This window comes from Tachysurus fulvidraco, chromosome 5 (genome assembly GCF_022655615.1).
Source record: "Tachysurus fulvidraco isolate hzauxx_2018 chromosome 5, HZAU_PFXX_2.0, whole genome shotgun sequence".
Taxonomy (NCBI): Eukaryota; Metazoa; Chordata; class Actinopteri; order Siluriformes; family Bagridae; genus Tachysurus; species Tachysurus fulvidraco.
Genome location: NC_062522.1, coordinates 2988063 through 3011533, shown reverse-complemented (window position 1 = coordinate 3011533; position 23471 = coordinate 2988063). Strand labels below are relative to the sequence as shown.

General features: G+C 41.9%; 1 protein-coding gene and 1 long non-coding RNA gene across 2 annotated transcripts in view; one reads left to right on the top strand and one right to left on the bottom strand.

Moving 5' to 3' along the window:
• LOC113663729 (gamma-aminobutyric acid receptor subunit gamma-3) overlaps positions 1–23471 on the bottom strand; it is a 134262-nt gene that overhangs the window by 93273 nt on the left and 17518 nt on the right. The window lies entirely within an intron of this gene.
• LOC125141310 overlaps positions 22910–23471 on the top strand; it is an 8324-nt gene continuing 7762 nt past the window's right edge. The window contains exon 1 of the long non-coding RNA XR_007140707.1: positions 22910–23471. This exon is cut by the window's right edge and continues 220 nt beyond it. This is a non-coding gene — a long non-coding RNA (uncharacterized LOC125141310).

Here is a 23471-nt window from a genome sequence, read left to right as displayed (position 1 = left end):
TACACACACTCTACACACACTCTATATACACTCTACACACACTCTACACACACTCTATATACACTCTACACACACTCTAGATACACTACACACACTCTATATACACTCTACATACACTCTACACACACTCTATATACACTCTACACACACTCTATATACACTCTACATACACTCTACACACACTCTATATACACTCTACACACACTCTACACTCACTCTATATACACTCTACACACACTCTACACACACTCTAGACACACTCTATATACACTCTACACACACTCTATATACACTCTACACACACTCTATATACACTCTACACACACTCTACACACACTCTACACACATTCTATTTACACTCTACACACACTCTCTATACACTCTACACACACTCTACACACACTCTATATACAGTACACTCTACACACACTCTACACACACTCTACACACACTCTACACACACTCTACACACACTCTATATACACTCTACACACACTCTACACACACTCTATATACACTCTACACACACTCTATATACACTCTACACACACTCTATATGCACTCTACACACACTCTATATACATTCTATTTACACTCCACACACACTTTATTTACACTCTACACACACTCTACACACATTCTATTTACACTCTACACACACTCTATATACACTCTACACACACTCTATATACAGTACACTCTACACACACTCTATATACAGTACACTCTACACACACTCTATATACACTCTACACACACTCTATATACAGTACACTCTACACACACTCTATATACAGTACACTCTACACACACTCTATATACAGTACACTCTACACACACTCTATATACGCTCTACACACACTCTATATACAGTACACTCTACACACACTCTATATACAGTACACTCTACACACACTCTATTTACACTCTACACACACTCTATTTACACTCTACACACACTCTATATACACTCTACACACACTCTATATACACACCACACAAACACACTATACACACACACTCTGCATGCACTTAACACACTCTATATACACACACTCTACAGACCATATATACACACTCTACATACACTCTACACACTACATACATTCTACACACACTCTACATACACTCTACACACACTCTACATACACGCTACACACTATATACACTCTACACACACTCTACATATACTGTACACACTATATACACACACTCTACATAAACTCTACACACTATATACACTTTACATACACTATACACACTCTACATACACTCTACACACACTCCACATGCACTCTACACACTAAATACCTAGACTCTACATACACTCTACATAAACTCTACACACTCTACATACACTCTACACACTCTATATACACACTCTACACATATAGACTCACTCTATACACTCTTCATACACTCCATATACACTTTACATATACACTTCACATATGCTTGTCAGGAAAGGGGGCCTCAAGGAAACAGAATCCAGACCCAAACAGAAACAGAATTCAGACCGACAGACAGTTTTATTAATAAAACAACAAAATCAAAGAACACAGGAAAACACTTGAAAAAATTGAGCAACTAAATTACAAAACAAGAGACAAAAAACAACAGCAGGTACGAAACTACATACAACAACCAGGACTCAGCAAACAGGGCTTATAGATAGTTAAAATAAATAGAGAAACATAAAGATCACCTGAAAACATAAACAAGAAGCACATGGCACAGGACAAACAAACCCAAGCCATCGTCCAAGCCATCATGACAATGATATATACACTTTACTCACACTACAAAAAAAATGATCTACCATGGATCAATGAACTGAAGAAAATATTGTGCCGTAGCAGCATCACCAGGAACACCAAGGACCTCGCTCCTAAACTGAGAGCCGCTAGAGGGAAAGTTGCTACAGCAACACTGAAGGAGCAGCAGGAAGATGTGGTGAGTACCGTCCGTATTCTTTACATGTCTGGGGGATGGAGTGGGGTGGACGATCATCCCCGACAGCGTGGAAACAAATAACAACAGGCAGAACATCACACCCATGGTAAAGTGAAAAAGTGACGTGACGTACGGCTAAGTACAGTGACCCATACTCAGAATTCTTTCTCTGCATTTAACCCATCCACAGTGCACACACACAGCAGTGAACACACACACACACACACACACCGTGAACACACACCCGGAGCAGTGGGCAGCCATTTATGCTGCGGCGCCCGGGGAGCAGTTGGGAGGGGGTCGGTGCCTTGCTCAAGGGCACCTCAGTCGTGGTATTGCCGGCCCAAGACTCGAACCCACAACCTTAGGGTTAGGAGTCAGGCTCACTAACCATTAGGCCACGACTTCCACCAAAAGCATGATGGTGGTAGCATCACACTATGGGGAAGATAAATCGTGCTGTAAACACAGGTTTAGGTGGAAACTCAAAACTCTACTCTGGACCTCATTTCTATTCTCATTTCCTGTCTGCTCTAATTATTAGATCAGAGCACTTTTAACCCCTGCAACATTAATGGCAGAAGTTACCACATGGTTGTGTTTTGATTCATAAATGCAATAAGTGGAATCCTGCATCATCAAGCCAGCCATGCAGGATGACAAAACAAAGCCGACACAGAAAGGAGAGATAAACAGAAAAGTGCCGATGCTGAGCTGAGGTGTGATCTGTAAATGAAACATCTTCTCAGCGAGCATATTGCCTGCCATCTGTCTGCCTCTGCAGCGGAGAAGTGGAACGAGAGGAGGACTTCACAGATCTTAATCACACCACGCTCGGCTGTTTTCTGTCTGCTCCACTGAAGCCTCAGTGTGGGAGACGAGTACTCCTGAGAGGGGCTGGAGGGCGGAGGGTATTAAACCGCCCTGAGGGAGGCCGAGGAGCTGATCTGTGGTGAGATAACGAGACATTTATGTCACAATGTGTATCAATGAAGCCTCCTGAGACGTAGAAGAGGCGTTAGTAAAGGTAGAGGAGATGTGATAAAGGCCAATGTGGTCAATGTGCAATCATTCTCTCGCTTTTCCTCCTTTATTGCTGTCAAACGTCTCTTTTTTCTTTTCACCTCTAATTTTTTTAATTATTCTCTCGTTCCTCTCCTTGTTCTTTCACCTACACCCAGCTCTTGATCTCTGGATGCTTCTATTCACCTGATTTTAACCTCTCGGTGGACTCGGTCTGTTTAACATATTGTATGAAATACTGCCTATAAATATGAGAAAACTTGTTATTAATTCATAAACTTTTACACATTGCTAATGAGTCTGCCAGAAAATTAGCCATCATTAGCATACAGCTGTGTTGATGTTAAACATTAAACATTAGCACGTTTCCTGACCTTTAACAGAACGTGATTTTTTAGGCCACGTTGCATAATGAACTAAAATTCCTATTATACGACGTCTGTAACTCCTTATTGTTGGACGACGACGCGTTCATGTATTCAGTTGCCTCGCTTTCAGGTTTCACAGCTTACACGAGTTTTGCCGCGCGTTCCGGGGTCAATGTCAACATTGTTCCTCACCAGAAGCCAGAAAAATTAAGTCACTGTCTTCCTTACAGAACTGGAGCTTTAATGCTCATTTTAAACTAAAAAAATGAAGAAATGAACAACTGGAGTTGTTTTAACAAGTGACGTGACATACAGCTAAGTGACGTGACGTACAGCTAGGTGACGTGACGTACAGCTAGGTGACGTGACGTACAGCTAGGTGACGTGACGTACAGCTAAGTGACGTGACGTACAGCTAGGTGACGTGACGTACAGCTAAGTGACGTGACGTACAGCTAGGTGACGTGACGTACAGCTAAGTGACGTGACGTACAGCTAGGTGACGTGACGTACAGCTAGGTGACGTGACATACAGCTAGGTGACGTGACGTACAGCTAGGTGACGTGACGTACAGCTAAGTGACGTGACATACAGCTAGGTGACGTGACAAACAGCTAGGTGACGTGACAAACAGCTAGGTGACGTGACATACAGCTAAGTGATGTGACATACAGCTAAGTACTACAGTGCCCGGGGAGTAGTTGGGGGGGCTTGGGGCCTTGCTCAAGGGCACCTCAGTCGTGGTATTGCCGGCCCGAGACTCGAACCTACAACCTTAGGGTTAGGAGTCAAACTCTCTAGCCGTTAGGCCACGACTTCCCCTTTAGAATGACAAGTAGTTGCCATTCTATATCAGAACAGTTGGCCATTAGGGAGTAAACAGCAGGTTAAGGTCCAGCAGTTAAGGTTATTTAACCATATTAAGAAAGAATTGTAACGCAAACTTGACCTGAATCTACTTTAACACAAAAAGAGAGTGTGGAGATTAAATAACTCATCCACAAGTGGGGGCGCTGTTCTCCTGTAATTTGCCACAGTAACCATGAGTTCTGCAGATACATTCATCCATCCATCCATCCATCCATCCATTCATTCATTCCTTCATTCATTTTCTACCGCTTATCCGAACTTCTCGGGTCACGGGGAGCCTGTGCCTCATCTCAGGCGTCATCGGGCATCGAGGCAGGATACACCCTGGATGGAGTGCCAACCCATCACAGGGCACACACACTCTCATTCACACACACACACACACTACGGACAATTTTCCCGGAGATGCCAATCAACCTACCATGCATGTCTTTGGACCGGGGGAGGAAACCGGAGTACCCGGAGGAAACCCCCGAGGCACGGGGAGAACATGCAAACTCCACACACACAAGGCGGAGGTGGGAATCGAACCCCCGACCCTGGAGGTGTGAGGCGAATGTGCTAACGTTCTGCAGATACCTGATGCTGGAAATCTTTTGTTGTTGTTTACAAAGTGTGACGATTGAACCATTTTTGTTTGGTAAAAATTCAGTTACTTTAAATAATATACCGTAACATCACTGAACATTTTCAAACATTTACCTAAATAAAAAATCCATTAAACTCATCTCATTAGTTTATATTATGATAGAAATGTTGCAGTAAAATCCGTCGGGTTTATGAACGGCTTTATAGAGCATTAACAAGGCCTGGGGATTTTTGTCACGTCACGGTGCTTGGACCCCTTTTCTAATCTAAGCTGCCACATTCTACATAGAACTCAAAGGGTTCCGCTAATCAGATTTCCCAGAGCCCTTAGGGATTCTAGATTTAAGCAGAAAGTGGGAGGGAACAAGAATTTCACCCCAGTCAATTAGGCTAACATTGGCTGACAGTGATGTTCAGTAATAAAGCAGACCGTAGCCACAGGCGGATTTCCACCTAACCAGCATGGATCAAATCAAAACACTTTCCATTTAACTGACTCCATTACTCTGTAGAGTCAAATTAAGTGACTGTATATGATCAGAACCCATGAGCCATTTTAGGAACAAGATCTATTAAGCCTTTTATATAAAAATAAGGAACAAACTCATGCTGGACTGCAAACTGCAGCCGTTCACTTAACTCAGTGTTCATGTGTTATTTGTCTTCAGGAAGAGCTTTATCCTCTGAATACTGGAAGGAAGGAGTGATTAGTGGGAACATTGGCGACTCAAGTGGTAAAGGCTTTGGGTTGCTGATCAGAAGGTCAGGATTCAAGTCCCAGTACTGCTAAGCTGTGACTGTTAGGTCCTTGCAAAGCCTTGACCTCCTGTTCCAGGGGTGATGCATCATAGCTGCTCTGACCACAGCCTCCAAAGCTGGGATATGCAAAGAAAAACATTCCCCAGTGCTGTAATGTATTTTTGGCAACGATAAAGGTTTTATCTAGTTACACCACAGATAATCCACAGCACCATGCCCAGACGACAACGTACCGTAGCTTAGCCGGTCCACATGCTGCCTGTTTTTTTTTTTTTTGAGGTTTGAGGAACCCAGAAAGGAACATGCAGACAGTAATCCAAATCAGGACTGAACCCAGGACCCTGTGGCTGTCAGGCAACAGCACTGAAGAATAATCAGTGATTCAAGAGCTATTCTTAAATCTCACCCTCATTCAGCCACTGTTGGGTGTCGAGCGTATTTCGTCGTGTTTACCTCGTTTTCCTCATCAAATCCATCAGCCTTCCTTCACACCTGCTGGATTATGAGATTCAGCTGCTAAATAAACCGCGAGTGGTGCAGATGTCTACACAGGGGATCATCAGAATGCCTCGCGCTGCTGCTTTTTCTCACCCACTGAAAGGGAAATGACTCTGTATTAATGAGACTGGATCCAGATCCTCTGCTGTCACAATGCTGGATGTGGATGTGGGGCTGTACTGTATATAGGCTCATTAGAGAATAAAATGCAGAGGGTTACTGAAATGCTCAGGATTCAGAGATGAAATCCGTGCCAGAAACATCAGTGATGGGACGAATGAGCAGAAATAAGCCAGGTCTGTTTATATACAAAGATTTCAACTTACTGAACTTTTGTGTATCTGTCACAATAAGTGTGACTATTTAACAGACTGAGAATAAAGTTGCAGAGGTTCAGATACTATAAGTGTATAATGCCTGTCCTCAGCATTTAAGGCGACCGACATTAAAAAGCAATCCATAAGAAATAAAAGCTTTATTAACGAACGGTTTCTTGGCCACAAACCTCACGCTGCCTTAGTGATTAGCATGCTTGCCTCCTACAAATTTGATTCCTACTGTAGCATAGGCTTGTGTGCGTAGAGTTTGTGTGTTCATCCCTGTACTTCTAATTGAATGGATGGATGGATGGATGGATGGATGGATGGATGGATGGATGGATGGATGGATGGATGTTCTGCATCTTCACTGAACAATGAAGTATTTCATGTGGCAACTTTTTTGCATCCTTGATCAGCATCCAGACAACCAGTCTGTCTCCCATCTGTGTGATTATTTCATCAACATTCACAATACAAACAGAATTATTGACACCTTTGGACCACTGTAAAGTGACTACACAAGACAATCAGTAGAATGAATAAGCAGTAATATTGACACTTCTTAATGAATAATCAATCATAATGAATCTATTTTCACTCTCTGATCAAAATATATGATCAGCAACCAATCAGACAGCCTTTATAATCAATAGTGAGAGAGTGAATGAAGATTAGAACAATCTGACATTTTCCACTAGATGAATGTGAACCATAAGCATCTGAAATTCGATACTATTTTTTTCTTTGGCTGCTTTTCCTTTGCCACAGTAACCATGAAACTGATCCTGCTGTTGGACGAAGTATCTTATCTTATGTAATAGAAAATGTTGTGAATAACAAAAATGAACATTGAACATTCTGTACCAATACGCTCTCACACCAAAAACTAGGAACAGCGAAAAAGTAACAAAGGGGAACTGAACTGCACTCTAGGCCGAAGAGACGAGAACATTGTGGTGTGTGGAAATAACGGAGACTAACGGAGTGACCGTTGTGCTGCTTGTCCAAAGACAAGATTAGAGGAAGTCTCACACACACATAGCTCCATGTATAAATGGAGAACTGCCTTACATCCAAGTAACTCACTCTGTTCAGACTAAGATCAGGACAGACTGACTTCACACTTGCAAGTGTACTGAATAAAGAAGTTTGATATTCCACAGGACTCTGCTGCGTTCTTCTCTGCAACTTAGTGAAAAGTTCACTTGAACTATTATCTCATTAATAGAACAGAATTTCCTCCACACTTATCCTATCTTAACTTATCTTATCATATCTTATCCTATCTTATCTTATCTTATCCTATCTTATCCTATATTATCTTATCTTGTCCTATCTTATCTTGTCTTATCCTATCTTATCCTATATTATCTTATCTTGTCCTATCTTATCTTGTCTTATTCTATCTTATCTTGTCTTTTCTTATCCTATCTTATCCTATCTTATCTTATCCTATCTCATCTTATCTTATCCTATCTTATCTTGTCTTATTCTATCTTATCTTGTCTTATCTTATCCTATCTTATCTTGTCTTATCTTATCTTATCCTATCTTATCTTGTCTTATTCTATCTTATCTTGTCTTCTCTTATCCTATCTTATCCTATTTTATCTTGTGTTATTCTATCTTATCTTGTCTTATCTTATCCTATCTTATCCTATCTTATCCTATCTTATCTTGTCTTATTCTATCTTATCTTGTCTTATCTTATCCTATCTTATCTTATCCTATCTTATCTTATCTTATCCTATCTTATCTTATCTTGTCTTATTCTATCTTATCTTGTCTTATCTTATCCTATCTTATCTTATCTTATCCTATCTTATCTTGTCTTATTCTATCTTATCTTGTCCTATCTTATCCTATCTTATCTTATCTTGTCCTATCTTATCCTATCTTATCTTATCCTATCCTATCTTATCTTACGCTATCTATCTTATCTTATCTTGTCTTATTCTATCTTATCGTGTCTGATATGATACATATGATATGCAAAATACACAACACTGTATTGCCCTCACATTGCATCAACACTGAACCACACAGATCTGTTTTCAGCCCTGTCTATTACACATGTTACAAACCTACATTACCTCAACATTAAAGCTCTCATTGGAGACGTAGGTCTTAAAAGTGTGACACTAATTCGAGAAGCAATGCCTTTAACTTGATTCAGTTGGTACAATAGCTCTTATTAGCATCGCTTCTTCTACTGCTGCCATAAACCTGATACACTACCTTAACATCTGTTTGTCATAAACAATGCATACTATACAAAATGAAGACTTACAAGATATGCAGATGACACGATGTCACAGCGTCCCACTGAAACGATCCAGTTAGTTACTGGGAACCTTATGGAAGGTTGTTCATGTTGTGTCCATGTTGATGGCTGAACATCTTCCTCATGTCTCACTCCAGAGTGATGTTATTATTAAGTTCATATGAAAGTAGAAACTCAGGAATATATTTCAGTATTTCTCTAGAATACTAGGGGTAAAAAATATAGTTAGTTTTTATTCCACACAAATATTTGTATATTCAAAGTAAATGGTGATATCAAACCCAGTTCTGCTCTCTGAGATGCTCCAAGATCTTGTTCATGAGCAGCTCAGATTTGATCTGACACATTAGGTCAGACTCACAGACAGTAAAACATTTATACTGATTGAAAATGTTCCAAAAGTCCATTTTCCCACATACTGGAAAAAGGGTCAAAGATTAAAATCTCAGAACGTTACCAGTGCTACTTATCTAAAAGCTACCAGTAGTAGACTAATAAACGTGTAGCCAATGAGCAGAAAGGGGCGGGGCTTGTCAATATGGGTGGAGAGAGTGTTCAGTGCGCGTGTGTGACATTAGCAGAAAGCGGTTTTAACATCGACAAGGAGGATAAAAACAAAGAAAGGAAGAGAAGAAAGACTTACGATAAGGACAAGAAGTAGGACGTGTTAATATAGGATCAGCTTTCCAGCGCTGGAGAGAACTGAAGGAGCAGGAAGTCGGCCACATATTCACAGGTTGGAGTTTCCCGAGTCAATAACTCCTGAGCTAAACGCTGTTACTACACAAATAACACCTCTTTTCTATCGTAGTGATGTAGAGAGGCAGCTACAACCGCGTTTTGTGTAGTAACAGCGTTTAGCTCAGGAGTTATCGACTCGGGAAACTCCGACCTGTGAATATGTGGCCGACTTTACTTAAGACGCCGAGGCGCTTTTTTCCTTCTCGATAGGTGAGTAACGTTGGTTTTGCTTTGTTACACAGAACTAATATATGCCTTTGTCCTTTACATCATTATGCTTGTGTGCCATTTTTGCTTGTTTGTTTATCTACAATCGTATTGTTCTTCCCTTCAGCTATGATAAAGACACGTTTCTTTCTGTTAGTCGCCCGGGTTACGTATGTATGTGTGGGCGGAGCTATCGATACAGGGGTGCGACCCGTTTGGGTAAGTGGGGTGTGTTTGTTTTGGTGATTTCAAATGTCATCATTGGCTTTCAAACATCGGAGACCACACCTTTAACTCGAAGTCTTGACCCATCTCACCACTAAATAATACAAATTGATTTACACATGCACTAAAAGTCCCTGATATTTGCTGCCTGCAGCTTTATTAATATTAAGGAATTTGCTCTGGTATGACTTTGTGATTAGACACAAAACTGTTGTGTTCTTTAACTGTGTTTCTCTTTTATTATTACTCAGACTGGCATGTGGATCATGTGGAATCTCTAATAAGACGTTCCCCCAGGTCTTCCCTGCACGTTACCTCCTCAGGATATACGCCAAGACGGTAATTAATCTGTCACCCAGCCTGCAGATAACCGTTTGACTCGACGGCAAGAAGCCGCTTTGACTCAAGAGGTCAAATAGAGAGTCAATGGGCTCATCTCCTTATCACCTCAGCACTTACAAGCCAAGCAGAGCTGACAGAAGAGCAGGACCAATAGAAATTTACAGCCTTGGTGCTAAGAGAACATAGCGAATAAAACACAAAGAGAACAAGGAGGCAAGAGAGGACAGACTGACAACTGATGTTTTTCCTGTCGGTTTTTCAGACTACAATCAATTACAATCATTCTTGATCTTTTAAGACAATTGTAAGGGTGTTTTGGCTTCCTGGTCTCAAATATTATAATAGCTTCTTTAGAAAACATGTATATACTGTAGATATATTCCTAAGTATATTCACAATGATCCGTGTTAAGACCAGTTTTATTTTATATTTGTATTCATATTTTGTGATTGAATTGGATATTATATATGTAAATGACACAGCACACTGTTCTGCTTCGGTGAAACGATCCCACTGGCCGGTACAAGACTCCAAGCTGTTTAAGTGCGGTACTCACAAGCCAGAAACCTTCACTGGAGAAATACAGAAATACAGAACGCTGTAGACATGAAGACAGTCCTAATTAAATTCTGCTTCAAATTGTGTTGTAAAAAACTGAACTTGTATCGTGGACATTAAGTTCGAGCTGTCCATTACTCCGAGGACCCTCAGGGATCGGCATTTGGTCCCATACACTTTATAATATACGTGTTATCCCTGAGCATCGGCAGCATTTAATGTACTAATATTTATAATGTCATTTTTTTTAATAAATATAAAGTATGCTGTTGAGTTTAATCAATTTATTGTTACATCAAACACCACATCCTTTAACACCATGAGGCCTACAAACATCCACCACCACAGACTCCAACTGATCGATATTGATCTGTAGATAGCGTTGATATCGGCCACCGCGACAGCTGTCTGAATTTTTTGCTACCTTATTTGATTTGCTCATTTAAAACCACATATGTTGTGTGCTTTTTAATCTAATGCTTTTTAGTCTCATATCTACTCTATTTTATTTGTTTATAGCATTGGCATGATTAGCATAAGCTGGCTTCAGAAAAATAATTCCACATATCCATATTCTGCAGCGCTTATCATAAAGAGGATATTAGGGAACCTGGACTTTATCCCAGAAGACTCAGGGCACAAGGTTGCTGGACACCCTGGATGGTGTGGCAACTTATCAGGGCACAATCACACACACATACACACACACACACACACACACACACACACACACACACACACACACACACACACACACACACAAACACACATTCAGTCTAAGAGTACCTAGTAGAATTCTTTAAATCCCAGGGAAAATACAAACTCCATGTAGGCAGGGCAGAAGCAGGAATCAAACCCCTGACCCTGGAGATGTGATGCAAATGATCAATAAACACCCACTGTGCCTACAAACACTTTTAAATGATTTTGACTGAATTAAGGATGTACCGGAGTTCATGGTGGCTTAGTGGTTAGCACGTTCGCCTCACACCTCCAGGGTCGGGGGTTCGATTCCCACCTCCGCCTTGTGTGTGTGGAGTTTGCATGTTCTCCCCGTGCCTCGGGGGTTTCCTCCGGGTACTCCGGTTTCCTCCCCCGGTCCAAAGACATGCATGGTAGGTTGATTGGCATCTCTGGAAAATTGTCCGTAGTGTGTGTGTGTGTGTGTGTGAATGAGAGTGTGTGTGTGCCCTGTGATGGGTTGGCAATCCGTCCAGGGTGTATCCTGCCTCGATGCCCGATGACGCCTGAGATAGGCACAGGCTCCCCGTGACCCGAGAAGTTCGGATAAGCGGTAGAAAAGGAATGAATGGTTGATGTTGGGAAACATTTGCCGAGATGCCGAACTGCTACCAGATTTATTCACATTTCAGCACAGATCAGTTCAGTTCACTTCAATACAACGCAGGGTCCGTATCTAAACCCCATTCCACCTATTGATGAGTCTTATGCCAAATAAATGAATTTCATATTTAAAATATTACATGTTTGCCACACGATCAATGCAGAAACAGTGGTTTATGCCTTCATTTACTTCTTTATCATCTACTGAAATCTCTTTGTATTGAGCCTCCCTAAATGATCTGCACTTATTATCCCTGTTCCATAACGCCACACTGGCTGGAATCTTGTAACACATTAAGGGAAGAACTATTTGTGGTTAATTTTCCCTTCGCTGATACAAACCTCTTTGTACTGCTAGAGTGGATTAAACTGAACACGACAGGATGTTCGAAATCTTCCATTTCCCGTCGCCGTCATCGCTACGCTACACTACCCCTAATTTCCAGACATTCACGTCAACCACCAGAGTCAACATCCAATCACACGTTCCCTCAGAACATATCTGAATTTACAACAGCAGATATCTAATAAGTTAACTTTTTCAATATGCTTTAACACAACCTTGATCTCGCTGCAAAATGAAGGCCATATTATTATTACTATCATTACTATAATAATTATTATTATTTTGTTCACAGCACATTCCATAAGCCACAGCGGACAAAAGACATGTAAAAAAAGACTTGGGTGCGCATATAGAACGCAGTCCGTTGACCCGAATTAGAAGTTTATTCATGAAACCATGTTGAAAATGTTCCGACTGATAATCACTGTAGAAAGCCTATCATCACCCTGCATTCAGTTGTGAACCTGGAGCACTGAATTCTGAAAATGATGATGAGATGTCAAGCTCAAAACGACTTGATTGCGTGTCTCTCTGTAGCTGTAGGTGAATGAAATTAGAGCCATTGTTCATAAAACATATATTCACACTAACCTTGAAGAGCAATCTAACTCGTTAACCTTACAGAACATCATGCATCTGTTTCTATAAGTGAAGCAGCATTTCGACTAACTCCAGATCGACCAGTGAGACCGAGTCTATTGACTAACTTTGGAATTTGGATTAATGGAATACAGCCTAAGTTTAATTCCCGAGCTTCATGCTTTAACATGGTTAGATCTGCCTGATCCTTACCTGAAAACCACTAATGCCCCTTTACCACCGAGGCAGTTCGAGTGCAGGTTCGGAGCCTAATTTAGAACCAGTTCTTTCTGTTTTGACCGCTAAAGCACCGGCTCTGAACCAGGAAAAGTGGTTTTTAAGTAGCACCAAAACGTCGCTGGTCTAGACTTAAGAACCGCTTGCGTCAGGGGCTGTGGGTGGGGCTGTGGGCGGGGCTACTGTTAGCACTTTGATCATGTACCTTACGTAGGAGCTGTGGGCGGGGCTACTGTTAGTGCCTTTAATAATGTACCTTAAGTACACTAATGTTTAATACACTTTTACTTTACTGCAATATGCACAATTATCAGCACACATGATAGTAGGTAGCTACATTAGCTACAAGGCTAACTTTTTTCTGTGTTAATGATAAAATAACGTTATGTACTTTCTCGATCACAACCTCCATTTATACAGATTACACGGAGCCGCACGTACACGTTTTATTCTCCGCGTTTGGATGCCGATGTAGGTTCACAAAGCCATGAGCATTAACAGTAAAGCAACATCCACCAATGTTGTTGTGTTTGTGTTTGTCGCTGCTGCGCTAACGTCGCTGTGTAACGTGACACATATACAGTGACATCACACTCGGCTCTGTGACGTTCTCTAACCGATGGAAAGGCAAACCGGTTCTTAGAAGGTTCACCAGTGGAACCAACTTTGAACCAGCACCAGTGCTACAGTAGCTCTGAACAAGCACCCGGTTCTTTTTGGTGGAAAAGGGGTATTAGTGCTGCTGAAGATGGCTTCCAACATATACAACATGCAGATACATGAGATTACTGTAGATGACACCACTTAGAAATATTGATTACATATCTTAAAGGGAAAAAAACAGTGATTCTTAAAGCCCTTGCATTAGATAAAAAAGCTATGGTTAGAATAACTGGGAAGCTAAACCTGGAGCCAGGCCTGGGAGAGATATCCACAGATGACAGTCTGGTGACTGGGCCATTTACATACCCTGGTTTGTCTCAGCCTACAAATGAAGACATGGAGCCATCTTGTGTGCGTTTGTTTGTGATCAGGGTGCTCTCTCATACAGCACACTGGCCTTCTAGTGAGAAAGGTGGCTGCATCTATAAGCTTTCGAGTCTCAGGATAGAAACTCTGGCAGTTGTGAATGCTCAAGTTTGGAGTTTGGAGCCATCATAAAGATTGCTCAAGATGGTACTCTCTCTATAGCGAGCTGTAGATTCTCAATAACAAACACTTTGTGTTGCTTAGGATCATCTGTAAGCCATGACAGACTTTAACACCGTCCACACATGTGAACCGAGAGAAGGTGAGGACTGAATTGACACAGACAGGGGACTGTTTGGGCATCGGCAAAGACAAGAGCGTATTAGTGGTCAGGCTTTAGCAGTCTGCTGCCTCCACGAACCCCAGCAAGAGAAACACAAGATATTATCATTTATTTCTATGCAAACAACATTATGTTAGATCACCTTGGTCTGATCACCAGTTACTTAACCATTAACACCGTTTAATTTAATTTTTGTATTTTTTTAAAGAAAATATAATCCTAGACCTTCATATCTATGCGATTGATTAAGGCTTAAATGTCACTTCTTTGTAATTCATGTAAGCTGTTTGTTGTGAGGCAGCAGATATACAGATATACAGATATACTCACTCACTCGCTCGCTCGCTCGCTCACTCGCTCACTCACAGCAATGCATTTATCTGCCTTTTTCAAATTTGCAATTTGTTACGTAAGCCGTTATCACAATTTCAATTTGTTATGCAATGCTACATCTCGTAGCCAACAGCAACAAACCCGAAAGTGAATACAGGAGATTACAACATGGAACCTGACCTCACTGCAGTATTGCCTTCAATCTGCACATAATAAACCTGAACAAAGCTGAAAGGTTTAATAAAATGTAACGTCGCGTTCCTCCGATATCCCGATTATTCATCTATCACAGCACCAGGAGAAGGGGGAGGAGGTCAGGGCTGAGGATTGACTAAGAACAAACAATGAGCGCTGACTGTGTACTTAACAGGGTTTATTCTGAAGGTCCACAGAAATCGTGCGTCCTAGTTGCCCTCTTGCTGTTAAAGGAGCTCTAGGTGTATTAGAACACCATGTATCTTGAGCCACGGTAGTGAAGGACGGTCATCTCAAGACGTGGACGTCCGGTCCTGAGGTATAGAGTCAATACAGAGAGTCTTTCGATACAGAGGGCTAAAGTGTTTTATTACCATGGAAACAAAGACACAGTTCTTAATAAAGCCCCTGCTTGCTGTGTCACTTTGTTTACATGAAAGACTCCATCTTACATCATGTCCTTTGTACATAATGTCTTAATGTCTTTATCATGCTGAGACATCAGGTGGATGTTTACACAGACGTATCTAATCAATGTACCGGCAACACGGGCTGGATGTGGGCTTAACGACGCTAGCATTATCCAGTCGAGTGCTAATTAATTTAAGAAACTCTGGTCATGGTTTAATAAAGGTTTATTAATGAGCTAGCAGAAAAAGCAGCAGGAATTGTGTTGGTTGCGGTTTTGGCTTTTACACCAGATTATTAGATCATCACAAACACTATTTGTGTTGTAGTTCTGATCTGCATTTGTTTTGTTTTGGGACAAAACAATTAGCAGTGAATGAGAAGCTAAAGACGGTCATGGCTTTAATCAGAATAGGAATGACGTGGATTATTTACTTATCATTCTTTTTTTTCCCCCCCGTGTGTCGTCTCTGATCCCATAGCTATCTGATGTGTTAAACTGTCCCATTTACATCAGGCCACATAAACGCGTCTCGGCGAATCGGATATCGATCCGATCTTTCTGCTCCCGCCCAAAATGCTAATATATTTGCCCTCATTTCCGGGGTAATTGAAACAGAACACACTTTGGTGAACGCGGTTTTCAGAACGCGATCAAACAGAAGACGTAAAAACTGGTTACGACGTTTATGCTACAAAAAACAGCGTTTACTGTTTGCTGCATTTTCGCCGGCGGCAGCAGCGCGTTTTAAGCCCCGACGAGACGCCTGGGTGAAAGATCACCTGCGAGTGACGTAGTTCCGTTTGGGAGGAGTATAGCGCCGACGTATGTGGCTCGAACAACCACATTCATTTACACCTGTCCAGTTTCATCTGTAACGCGTCCCAGACCTCCTCCTGAAGGGGTTTGTACCATCGGGTTTATATCCGTCTCCAAAACGTCTCGGAGGACATTTAGACCTGGTGTTTTTACCGTCGGGTAGATATCGGATCACAGAAAACACAGGAAGTGACCAGGGGTAAAAAGCCCCTAAGAAATCAGCGTCTAATCACAGACACGAAATATCAGACAAAGGACCTAACACGCAGATTTGGAAGTGAGAACAGAAATAAAAGGAGGAGAATACGTCTACTGAATGAAACCTTAGCCGATTAGGAAGTTTTGACAGCTAAATATTTTCAGGTGTAAATTAGCAGTGTGTGTTTTGAGTGGATTACATTTGAACTGGGTGTTTTTTTATTCAGGAGCTAAGTTTAAAGCTTAGGACGGCTCATCCTCATCCACCAATACAAATGTAATGATGTGTAAACGTCAAGGAAATAGAAATAGTTGTGTAGCGGAGTGCTAAAGGGCACAATCATTTGTGTGTTGTGTGTAAGCTCGCGTATGCAATACAGCATATTAGCCCTGTCTCAGGGAAATGTGACTGTTAGCTGATATGCTAGGTTAACAGTGTGAGGGGTGCGAAGTGAATTCTTATTTTTTTACTATTTATATTACTTTTTGTTCTCTCTCTCTCTCTCTCTCTCTCTCTCTCTCTCTCTCTCTCTCTGTCTTTCTCGCTCTCTCTCTCGCTCTCTCTCTCTCTCTCTCTCTCTCTCTCTCTCTGTGTGTCTTTCTCTCTCTCGCTCTCTCTCTCTCTGTGTCTCTCTCTCTCTCTCTGTCTCTCTGTGTGTGTGTCTTTCTCTCTCTCTCTCTCTCTCTCTCTCTCTCTCTCTCTCTCTCTGTGTCTCTCTGTGTGTGTGTGTGTGTGTGTGTCCTTCTCTCTCTCTCTCTGTGTGTGTGTCTCTCTCTCTCTCTCTCTCTCTCTCTCTCTCTCTCTGTGTGTCTTTCTCTCTCTCTCTCTCTCTCTCTCTATCTCTCTCTCTGTGTCTCTCTCTCTGTCTGTGTCTCTCTCTCTCTCTCTCTCTCTCTCTCTCTCTCTCTCTCTGTGTGTCTCTCTCTTTCTGTCTCTCTCTCTCTGTGTGTGTCTCTCTCTCTCTGTGTGTCTCTCTCTCTCTCTCTCTCTCTCTCTCTCTCTCTCTCTCTCTCTCTCAGTCTCTATATATATATCCCCACCTCCACCCTGTGTTTGTAGTTTTAAATGTACACAAGATTTGTGAAGGTTAAAGTGAGAGAGGAATAAAACCCTTGTCTGTCTGTAAGAGCCAAGCAGAGCCTCGTCCTTTCTATCAGCCGTTCAACAAATATTAATCTTCACAAAATCCACAACTTTATACAACATCATTTTCACTGATATTTAATTTTCATCGACACTTTTCTGTAGTTTAAAAAACTCGCTATTTGTCCAACATTTGATGTTTTGTGCTCACAGCCATGTTTACCCTCACAGATGATCAATTATTATTGCAGCCAGTGCTAAAAGATGCCCAATGGGGTAGGAATGATGCTGCCCCGGGATCAGGGGGAGGAGCTTAATCAAATTTTACATTTTTTTTAAATCAAATGATTTCCAAGATCATGTTTTTTATGTCAAATAATAAAAATAAATACTCAATAGCTAAGAGCCAAGAGCTTATTTTATAGCAACTAATCCACAAACAAAGACATACTGTATGTGTAGGAAAAGAAACATGTTTTCTTTCCCAATAGCTCAAGGATTTTGAGCTAGTTTCAGGTATTTTTCATGTTTGACTGCACTTCTGTCGAAATCTGGCAACCCTGGTAAATGATGTTACCTCAGACGCAGTTGAGAGTGCTGCAACTGCACGCTGAACTGGTAAAGTTTGTTACTACCACACACTAACTGCACTCTCACTCTCACTGTGTTAATACCACACACTAACTGCACTCTCACTCTCACTGTGTTAATACCACACACTAACTGCACTCTCACTCTCACTGTGTTACTACCACACACTAACTGCACTCTCACTCTCACTGTGTTAATACCACACACTAACTGCACTCTCACTCTCACTGCGGGGGAGGGGGGGGGGGGGCGAAGGAGAGGAAGATGAGAGAGCGAGAGAGAGAGAGAGAGAGTCCTATATATGTTTGCTCTCTACTGTGTACGGTTTGGGTGTGTGTTGTACCTTCTATCTCTCTCTCGTTGTGTGCGTTTGTCAGCGCTATATCATCCTCTATATCTCTCTACTATCTAGTGTGTCTTTCTATCTCTCTCTCTCTCTCTCTATACTCTCTCTAGCTCTCTCTCGGTGTCTCTCTCTATGTCTGTGTCTCTCTCTCCTCTCTCTCTCTCCTCCTCTGTGTATCCTCTCTTTCTGTCTCTCTATCTCTGTGCTCTCTGTGTGCTCTCTCTCTCTCTCTCTCTCCTCTCTCTCTCTCTCTCTCTCTTCTCAGTCTCTATATATATATCCCCACCCCACCCTGTGTTGGTAGTTTTAAATGTACACAAGATTTGTGAAGGTTAAAGTGAGAGAGGAATAAACCCTTGTCTGTCTGTAGAGCCAAGGCAGAGCCGTCGTCCTTTCTATCAGCCGTTCAACAAATTATTAATCTTCACAAAAGTCCACAACTTTATACAACATCATTTTCACTGATATTTAATTTTCATCGACACTTTTCTGTAGTTTAAAAAACTCGCTATTTGTCCAACATTTGATGTTTTGTGCTCACAGCCATGTTTACCCTCACAGATGATCAATTATTATTGCAGCCAGTGCTAAAAGATGCCCAATGGGGTAGGAATGATGCTGCCCCGGGATCAGGGGGAGGAGCTTAATCAAATTTTACATTTTTTTTAAATCAAATGATTTCCAAGATCATGTTTTTTATGTCAAATAATAAAAATAAATACTCAATAGCTAAGAGCCAAGAGCTTATTTTATAGCAACTAATCCACAAACAAAGACATACTGTATGTGTAGGAAAAGAAACATGTTTTCTTTCCCAATAGCTCAAGGATTTTGAGCTAGTTTCAGGTATTTTTCATGTTTGAAGCACTTCTGTCGAAATCTGGCAACCCTGGTAAATGATGTTACCTCAGACGCAGTTGAGAGTGCTGCAACTGCACGCTGAACTGGTAAAGTTTGTTACTACCACACACTAACTGCACTCTCACTCTCACTGTGTTACTACCACACACTAACTGCACTCTCACTCTCACTGTGTTACTACCACACACTAACTGCACTCTCACTATGTTAATACCACACACTAACTGCACTCTCACTGTGTTAATACCACACACTAACTGCACTCTCACTCTCACTGTGTTACTACCACACACTAACTGCACTCTCACTCTCACTGTGTTAATACCACACACTAACTGCACTCTCACTCTCACTGTGTTACTACCACACACTAACTGCACTCTCACTCTCACTGTGCTACTACCACACACTAACTGCACTCTCACTCTCACTGTGTTACTACCACACACTAACTGCACTCTCACTGTGTTAATACCACACACTAACTGCACTCTCACTGTGTTAATACCACACACTAACTGCACTCTCACTGTGTTAATACCACACACTAACTGCACTCTCACTCTCACTGTGTTAATACCACACACTAACTGCACTCTCACTCTCACTGGGTTACTACCACACACTAACTGCACTCTCACTGTGTTAATACCACACACTAACTGCACTCTCACTGTGTTAATACCACACACTAACTGCACTCTCACTGTGTTACTACCACACACTAACTGCACTCTCACTGTGTTACTACCACACACTAACTGCACTCTCACTCTCACTGTGTTACTACCACACACTAACTGCACACTCACTGTGTTAATACCACACACTAACTGCACTCTCACTGTGTTAATACCACACACTAACTGCACTCTCACTGTGTTAATACCACACACTAACTGCACTCTCACTCTCACTGTGTTAATACCACACACTAACTGCACTCTCACTGTGTTACTACCACACACTAACTGCACTCTCACTCTCACTGTGTTACTACCACACACTAACTGCACTCTCACTCTCACTGTGTTAATACCACACACTAACTGCACTCTCACTCTCACTGTGTTACTACCACACACTAACTGCACTCTCACTGTGTTAATACCACACACTAACTGCACTCTCACTGTGTTAATACCACACACTAACTGCCACTCTCTCACCTCTCACTGTGTAATACCACACACTAACTGCACTCTCACTGTGTTAATACCACACACTAACTGCACTCTCACTGTGTTAATACCACACACTAACTGCACTCTCAACTGTGTTAATACCACACTAACGGCACTCTCACCTCTCCCTGTGTTTACTACCACACACCTAACTGCACTCTCACTCTCACTGTGTTAATACCACACACTAACTGCCTCTCACTCTCACTGTGTTATACCACACCCTAACTGCACTCTCACTCTCACTGTGTTACTACCCCACACTAACTTCACTCTCACTCTCACTGTGTTACTACCACACACTAACTGCACTCTCACTGTGTTAATACCACACACTAACTGCACTTTCACTGTGTTACTACCACACACTAACTGCACTCTCACTGTGTTACTACCACACACTAACTGCACTCTCACACTCACTGTGTTAATACCACACACTAACTGCACTCTCACTGTGTTAATACCCACACTACCACCTCACTGTGTTAATACCCACTAACTGCACTCTCACTCTCACTGTGTTAATACCACACACTAACTGCACTCTCACTGTGTTACTACCACACACTAACTGCACTCTCACTCTCACTGTGTTACTACCACACACTAACTGCACTCTCACTCTCACTGTGTTAATACCACACACTAACTGCACTCTCACTCTCACTGTGTTAATACCACACACTAACTGCACTCTCACTCTCACTGTGTTAATACCACACACTAACTGCACTCTCACTGTGTTAATACCACACACTAACTGCACTCTCACTGTGTTAATACCACACACTAACTGCACTCTCACTGTGTTAATACCACACACTAACTGCACTCTCACTGTGTTAATACCACACACTGACTGCACTCTCACTCTCACTGTGTTAATACCACACACTAACTGCACTCTCACTCTCACTGTGTTAATACCACACACTAACTGCACTCTCACTGTGTTAATACCACACACTAACTGCACTCTCACTGTGTTACTACCACACACTAACTGCACTCTCACTGTGTTACTACCACACACTAACTGCACTCTCACTCTCACTGGTTACTACACACACTAACTGCACCTCACTGTGTTAATCCACACACACTAAACTGCACTCTCACTGTGTTAATACCACACACTAACTGCAACTCCTCACTGTGTTATACCACACACTAACTGCACTCTCACTGTGTTACTACCACACCCTACTAACTGCACTCTCACTCTCACTGTGTTACTACCACACAACTAACTGCACTCTCACTTCACGTGTTAATACCACACACTAACTGCACTCTCACTCTCACTGTGTTACTACCACACACTAACTGACTCTCACTCTCACTGTGTTAATACCACACACTAACTGCAACTCTCACTCTCACTGTGTTAATACCACACACTAACTGCACCTCACTGTGTTAATACCACACACTAACTGCACTCTCACTGTGTTAATGCCACACACTACTGCACTCTCACTCTCACTGTGTTAATACCACACACTAACTGCACTCTCTCACTGTGTTTAATACCACACACTAACTGCCTTCACTGTTACTCACACTGACTACTCTTCACTGTTTATACCACACACTAACTGCAACTGGTTACTACCACACCTAACGTCACTCCACGTGTTAATACCACACACTAACTGCACTCTCACTGTGTTACTACCACACACTAACTTCACTCTCACTGTGTTAATACCACACACTAACTGCTCTCTCACTGTGTTAATACCACACACTGACTGCACTCTCACTCTCACTGTGTTAATACCACACACTAACTGCACTCTCACTCTCACTGTGTTAATACCACACACTAACTGCACTCTTACTGTGTTAATACCACACACTGGCTGCACTCTCACTCTCACTGTGTTAATACCACACACTAACTGCACTCTCACTCTCACTGTGTTAATACCACACACTAACTGCACTCTCACTCTCACTGTGTTAATACCACACACTAACTGCACTCTCACTCTCACTGTGTTAATACCACACACTAACTGCACTCTCACTGTGTTAATACCACACACTAACTGCACTCTCACTGTGTTAATGCCACACACTAACTGCACTCTCACTCTCACTGTGTGAAAACCAAACACTAACTGCACTCTCACTGTGTTAATACCACACACTAACTGCACTCTCACTCTCACTGTGTTAATACCACACAACTAACTGCACTCTCACTCTCCACTGTGTTAATACCACACACTAACTGCACTCTCACTGTGTTAATACCACACACTAACTGCACTCTCACTGTGTTAATACCACACACTAACTGCACTCTCACTGTGTTAATACCACACACTAACTGCACTCTCACTGTGTTAATACCACACACTAACTGCACTCTCACTTAAAAGTTCATCACATTTAATTCTGATCATCTGCTTTAAATAAAGTGATCGTTTCACACGTGAACAGAAGAGGGATTTGGCTAAATGAGTGTGGATGACATCACACAACACATCTGGATGACATCACAAGACACGTCTGGATGACATCACACGACTCGTCTGGATGACATCACTCGACACATCTGGATGACATCACACTACACGTCTGGATGACATCACACGACACGTCTGGATGACATCACATGACACGTCTGGATGACATCACTCGACACATCTGGATGACATCACACAGCGTGTTTCCAGTGTGAGGAGAAGAACAGGAAGTGTTTCCACAGTAACAGTAACAGTAAAAGGCTAATGGAAGTGGAAACAGAAATGAAACATGACATGAGGGGTTTTTTAAACCCCTGGTAAAGGCAGAGCTTTAGTGTAAATAGATTCAGCCAATTCCAGAAGCTCCACGTTTCCCAAAGGAGAACAAATCTGAGCTTTACAGAAACAATCGATGG